At 41.5% G+C, this 5100-nt stretch overlaps 1 long non-coding RNA gene across 5 annotated transcripts; it reads right to left on the minus strand.

The window, feature by feature from the left end:
* Positions 1-845: 845 nt before the first annotated feature.
* LOC119285826 lies at positions 846-4828 on the minus strand. 5 transcript variants are annotated; one of them, XR_005139895.1, is made up of 6 exons: positions 4487-4828; positions 4041-4207; positions 3552-3620; positions 2154-2727; positions 1612-1707; positions 846-1449 (listed from the first exon to the last, which is right to left on the minus strand). It is a non-coding gene; the product is annotated as an uncharacterized LOC119285826 (long non-coding RNA). The 5 variants fall into 5 exon arrangements; XR_005139896.1 differs by having other exon boundaries at positions 1612-1710; XR_005139894.1 differs by adding an exon at positions 4307-4371 and having other exon boundaries at positions 1612-2727.
* Between the last annotated feature and the right edge of the window lie 272 nt (positions 4829-5100).

The raw sequence follows: 5100 nt of genomic DNA on the forward strand, positions 1-5100 counted from the left end.
TGGACGCGGTTAAGCCCATGTACCACCCTTCAACAAAAAAACATATAATGACCCAAAGCAATTGAAGCGAGACCCTTCCCTCAGGTAGTCAAACTGGAAGTGTAGCTCCTGCATCAGGAGTACCAGGGGCAAACAGAGGCCCGTATCCCATAGGTCTGCTGATTAGAGGAAACTTGGAGCATCCATTAAGCAAAATTTCACATATGAAACCCATCCTGATCTATCCCGATTCTCAGATCCTCTGACTAACAGAGGACACACCATTTGCATTGCACAATTGAATGATCCATTCAATGCATGGTGAATTTGTTTTCAGAATTGGAGAACTCCATCAGCATATTAATGGTGAGTGGTAAAACCTGACCAGTAGTATGTCACATTGGTAGCTAAGTTACAGTAAGTTTTACTTTGTGCCCTTGACCACTTAGTAAGTTTCTTGTATTTTTTCAAGCATGCCAAACATATCATTGCATGCAAAATAGTCAAAGGGACTGGCGCACCTTATACAGCTGATACTCAATGCAGAAGCAATTAGTAATAGTATATCCAGCAAGTAAGAGAACTCTCTTTCTTTTTTGTCTTCAAAATCACAAGGATGTGCTGAATCATTTTCAGGAGCCACCATCTCAGAGCACAAGTAATTATCAATTGCAGCATCCACTACTACCTTGACAACAGTTTCTTAAGATGGGAAGTTAACGAGCTCAGGCCTAATTATCTAAAAGGATGACTGAAACTTTATGACGGTAAGATTGCTGACCATGAGGATTTGTTGTATCTTGGTTGATGTTTTCAACTGAAAACTCTTCAGTTGGACATTAAAGATAGATACTTTCTCGCATCAATTTAAATTGCTACTTGCTGCAGCTAGTTTCACGAAGGAAAGAAGATGGAAAAATAATACAAAGTTTCTATCCTATAACCATAAGAAAACTCGGTTGTAAATGAAAGATAGCGACTACAGAAGCTGATCCAAGCTTTCATCCTCACATGTGAATGATCTATGCTAAACCATTTGAGGTGATAGAGTTCGGAGCCGCTGCTGACTGAAGGTTGATGATATTACTGGACATTCAGTCGTCTGAAGCACATAATCTTCTTTCAACACTTCTCAAAAGGCAAAATCAATACGACCACATGAACACGAGATAGAAGGTGAGAGAAATTTACAATCAAGATGTAGGCTGGGTCAGGCAGGACTGTGCCCCGCATAGGTAGGTGGCGGCACCAAAGTTGGGGCAGGGGAGTGTGCGTCTCCACTCCGTCACGTGATATCCATCGGACATCACCAAACGATCTCCGGGGACAATGAAGCGATGGTGGCTTCTGGCTTTGCCAGTTCAAGAGCCCCCTGTTATCGTCTCGGGCCACCCTTGTTCCTTCACCAGTGTTGTTGGCAGGCCACCAACGAAATTGACTGTTGTAGGAGGTGCAGCCCCAATTCTCAGCCTTCAACACAAAATTGGTCCATCACAAATGCTACCAAAATAAGCCACATAATTTTTCTGACGCTATAATTCAGAAACTACTAAAACCAAATTCATGTTGTTATTTGGACGAACAAATATTCTGCATCAACTAATGCATGGTGCAGGGAAAATAGGGAATTACCTCTTGGTCCAACCAGGAGCTTCATGATTTACTTTGCCAGTCAATTCCACCGACTACACTGGAGTAGCTCCCTTCCTTGCCGAGTCTATTCCTCTGCTGCTGTCCGAGCATAAACAACAGTGAGCCATAATGTACTACCACGGGAAACAACAACAAGTAAAGCATCATCAGTTCGTAGATGCAAGAAAAAAGATGCTAGCAAGCAACTCTGCTGCTCCCCAAACTGTAACCATCAAGTCCCGCAAGATACATCCCCAGCTGCTTGTTTGGCTTTCCTCAAAGAAGCTCCCATCTATATTCAACAATCACCCCAGCCAACTTCTGGCGGCGACCATTGTTTTCTAAAGAGTTTGACTGGATAACATCACAATAACACATACATTACACTATTATGTGACAACATCATTAGCATTATACAAATTGATACGCTTGTCCCCAGCCTAACAAAAGTCAAGGATACATGCAACCACAACAAATGTAAACACATGCATATATCTACATTGTCTCTCGAGATAAAGAAATAAAGGGGTAAATCACGTTACATTTATTTAAGTGACCTCCGTTGTAGCTCAAACATGTGTTGATTTGCTGCATCAAGGTGCCAAATAACTCACATGGTACGCCCACTTTGTTGTCTCCAATAAATTCAGGACTCTTCCAAGATGTTAAAATAGTAGCATATAAAGAAAATAAAACATCTCCTTACAACTACATAATATATACAAAACAGAGTATATAGTGACTGTTTCTTGAAGCTGAGAGAAAAATAAGCATCTTTCATCAGAATCTTTGGTACATTGTGAGGAAAAAAACAATTGAACTTCTTTTCCAACACGGGATAAGGCAAAGAATGAAAATGAAACAAAAACTTACCATGTAAGAATTCATTATTTCTGTGTCTCGTTTAGACGGGTAATGACTTAATAGACGAACAAAAGCCTAACATTTAAGCAGATTTTTTTTCATGGTTATAATGATGCTTTTCTTCTTAAGTTAAGGTTGGTCTTGTTTGTTAGAAAAATATAAAACTAAAAAGAGCTAGAGAACACAAAGTTACATGCCAAACCATAGAAGAAAACAGCTTGCCGACTCACCTCTAATAGTCAATGGTCTCACCTACATCAGCAACAATCAATTGTGTTGTGTAAATGAAGTTTGTAGATATTAGATTAGGGTGCATCAATTGAAATGCCATGAAAATAACAATAATAAAGGAAAAACTATTGAGGAAAATAATTATCGGTAGATGATCATAGTCTAACAAATAATAAATGTACTAAAAGCAGCTCCCAGTTGTTTTCTTTGTTAATCTAAATGGTAATTATCTAAACATCACTATAAAGCTATTTCAAAGTTCTCTCACCACTTCCTTGCATAGTCATGTCTCCAACATAAGAATCAAAACTTATAATTAAACTATAAGCACTTCAATAAGTTTCTCGAGCTCCTCAAGGTAGCGAACAACCTAGTGTATTAAGCCAAACCATGTTATCATAATATTTTCTTAACTCTAATCATCAAATGCCCATACATTTTCTCGCAGCAAAAATTCTCTAGCTCGTCTAGGCAACAATGAACCAAGGCATGCACACCAACTAAAGTACATCCCCTAAAAAGTGCAATTCTAATTGTTTTCCACATTGAAAATCTGGTACATCATGGTCAAAACAACATGAGAGAAAAAAACTAGGGAAATCCCTCATTGATTATTTCTATTGGCAGAACAAAAACTGCTAGTCCAAATAAAATAAAATAAGCCTCTAACATTGACATGTTGTTCTGAAGTATCATCAAACCTATTGATAATTAATTGTATACAGAAAAGAACTAAAACCAACAAATGCACTTGGCTAATTGAAAATCAAGCACACTGAAGTTGTAATTGCAGGTAGAGGACGAAGCAATAGTTAGCAAATGTTGGATATTCTGAACTCTCATACCTACGTGTTGATGTCGTTTAGTATGTGTCATACGCCGAGTTAGCAAGTCCTGATCTATGTAATCTGCATCTGTAAGTACAAGAAAAAATTATCGTTATCAAGGTTATGGCCTGAGGCAAACAATTGAACTATTGATCTAGTAGCTATCTCATATGTGAGAGTTTCGTCTTGGCCAAACACTGATCAGCCTGTAGTAGCTTGGTGTACGGCAAATCGTCTACTCAAGCGATGATCCGATCAAAGGAAGCCATGCACAGCTAACTGGGATTTTTTACACACCTTATAATTTATATATCAGACTGCTAGCCTAAATAAAATAAGGCTTTACCATATTGACATATTGTTCTAAACTTCACCTAACCTATTAACTATTGCCAACAAAGAGATTTAGCTAATTGAAATGTAAGCACATTGAGCTTGCAATTGCAGGTAGTGCGTAAAGCAATTAGGAAGTAGCTAGGGACTGTTGGATATTCCGAACTCCCATACCTACGTGTTGATCTTTTTTCTGAGTCCCAAGTCATAGTATTTATCATCCACCGAGTTGGCAATTTCTAATGTATGTAATCTGCATCTATAAAGTTTTGCCAGCACATCGGACATACATGCCTTTGCCCAAGCATCAGGGAAAGGTGTGCGTGTTGTCATCATTGAATCTGCGAACAACCAAAAAGTTAAGATCAATCTCCATGCCCAACATAATCCGCAAAAATCAAGTGACTATTTCCCCTCTCGATCTCCTCGCTCTACTCAACCATGGTAGCCGACAGAGCCAGAACAGGGAAGCTTGTGTGGGCTGGAGGCTGTCCGCCAGGAGGGCCTGCACGGGAGCCGGCAAGCGTTTGTAGCAGGCCGTGAGCCGCATTGGACAGGATGGGAGAGGAAAGGGGTGTGGAGCAGTGAGCAGTGCCCCGAGGGAATGGAGATAGAGGTACCAGGGAGAGGCGTCGGCATCCTTGCGCACAGAAGCGCTAGGCGGTGGCGGAGATCCTGCGGGAGGCGCCAAGGTGGCGAGGTGAGTCTCTGGCTGGGTCACGCAGAATCAGGGCATCCACCGGCGGGCGGCGTGCTCCAAGGAGCTGTCGGCCGAGGCTCCGTCTTGGATATCGAACGACGGCGAGGGGCTACGATGACGACTGGGGATGGGAGAGGGTGGAGAGGGTGGAGAGGGTTGCTGGGAGCAGAGGGATGGGGCGTGGCGGTGGAGGGAACCCTAGCGCCGGGTGGCCGGGATGGTTCGTGTTCTCGTGGGGATAGAGAGACGGGTGTATGTAGAATCGTTTTTGTTTCACTTAAGAGATGAAACATCATGGAGTGCGGGTTGATTTTAAAAAGAGTGAGGGGCCTTTATGTAAAAACGCCGCGACGGTGAAACCGGAGCCTCAATCCGTGCTTTATTATTACTAGCACAAATGCCCGTGCGTTGCAACGGTAAAGTAAATTAATATGTTTCCATCGAAAAGTTCACCAAAGTGGCACGAGGGCATCTTTAAATATTACTCTCTGTTACAATCCCATGAAATATTGTTTCTCAGACACAACCCACAAT

This window comes from Triticum dicoccoides, chromosome 4A, assembly GCF_002162155.2.
Source record: "Triticum dicoccoides isolate Atlit2015 ecotype Zavitan chromosome 4A, WEW_v2.0, whole genome shotgun sequence".
Classification (NCBI taxonomy): Eukaryota; Viridiplantae; Streptophyta; class Magnoliopsida; order Poales; family Poaceae; genus Triticum; species Triticum dicoccoides.